Below are 1989 nucleotides of genomic sequence, written 5' to 3'. Positions count from 1 at the left end.
ATATATATATATATATATATATATATATATATATATATATACAAACATATAGATATATATACACCACACGTTTATACATATATACAAATATATGTACATACATACATACATACTACACACACACACACATTTGTACATACATACAAACATACATACATGCATACATTTTGGCCAGTGATATGTATGGGCACAACGTCCTTTCCAGCCATGGCCCTACCACCCTCTCACACACACACATAATTCTGTCCTCTATAAGAGTCCCCTCCCCCGCAACAGATCTTACCACTACCCCCACCACCCACTACAGGCCCCTTCCATTCCCCCTCTACTCCTTCTCCCTGCCCTCACATATCTACCACACCCTTGTTCCAACCACTTCCAATGTCCTCATGCCATCCTTTGCTACATATCTCCTATACCCGCCTCCCAACCATTCCAATTCCTCTCACCATCAGTTGCTATCTCTGCTATCTTTCAACATCTCCCCTCATAGAACATTACATCTCTATCCCCTCTGGAACACTTACACTAACCACTACGGCTCCCTCTAGGTATGCCCTCCCCCACTCTCTCTCTCTCTCTCTCTCTCTCATTCAAACTGTCTTTCTAATTCTCTTTTAAGTTCTCTCACAACATCCTCTCCTTCCTTGTGCTACTAAGGTAGCCAAGTGTCTCCCTAATAGCAAGAGAGCTACCTCTATCCCTCTATCAAACTCTAATCTCTTGGTTCCTCTCTCTCTCTCTCTCTCTCTCTCTCTCTCTCTCAGCTGAGCAGTCTCTGTCTTGCAAGCTCACAGGTATTGATACCTAGTAAAAAAGCATCCATACGGGTGCCCCATATCAACCACTGGTGCTGGAGCCACACAAAAAGATCTCAGTACACTCTATAAAGTGGTTGGCATTAGGAAGGGCATCCAGCCATAGAAAACCATGACAAAACAGTCAATTGGAGCTTGGTACAGCTCTTTGGCTTTCCAGCCCCTATCAAACGGTCTAACCTGTGTCAGCTTGAAAAGTGACTGGTTGATGATGATGATGCTATATACACACACAAATATATATTCATAACAGTAACAGATGGAAATGACATTATATTTCGCAATTAAAATAATATATGTAGGTGTAAATTTAACTAACCAACTAACTGTATGTGTGTGTGTGTGTCTGTCTGTTTGTCTGCCTATATATATATAGGCAGACACACACACATGTATATACATTTACATGTTACATGTATATAAAGATGTATATATATATATATATTTATATGTGTATATATATATATATATACATATACACACACACACACACACACACACACACATATATATATATATATATATACAAATACATATATGTGTGTGCATGTGTGTCTGCTTGTCTGTGTGTCTACTTGTGTGTGCACGTGTGTGTGTGTGTGTGTGTAACAGAATAGGAATTCACAGAACCAACCAGAACTCATAGTACATAATTACACCCTATGAAATGTTTAGACAAGAAATCTTATTCATTATGTTACCACACAACCATATATGTGCATGTATATGTACATTTATATGTGTGTAGGACGTTTTAGCATTGGTGATACACCTGGATACAGATTACGGAACAGCTGTCAACAAATGGAATGAATATTACAGATCTTACTTTCCTGAATTTTGTTTAATTATTATTATGACTACATATATATCTATAATAATGGTTTGTTGCCAACTTAACGTGGCAGTCCCAGGAAAGGGAAGAATGCTACTGCTATTTAGCCAGAAGAAACAGTTTCTAGTTGGCTATGTGACACAAGCATTCTGTGTCTTTAAGTTTTCAAACAGGAAAGATAAGCACCACTACCACCCAACAAAGCCAGCATCCAGAGACTAGTTTCAGGGTTGTTGCTCTTCATTAATTTGGAGTAGCTTCGCCTTGCTAGCTGTCAGTGTTAACTCGCTGTTGAGAACTTATAGAATTTCAAGTGAAATAAATTCACTGATCTAC

Source organism: Octopus bimaculoides, chromosome 14 (genome assembly GCF_001194135.2).
Source record: "Octopus bimaculoides isolate UCB-OBI-ISO-001 chromosome 14, ASM119413v2, whole genome shotgun sequence".
Classification (NCBI taxonomy): domain Eukaryota; kingdom Metazoa; phylum Mollusca; class Cephalopoda; order Octopoda; family Octopodidae; genus Octopus; species Octopus bimaculoides.
Note: the sequence above shows the minus strand (reverse complement) of the source record.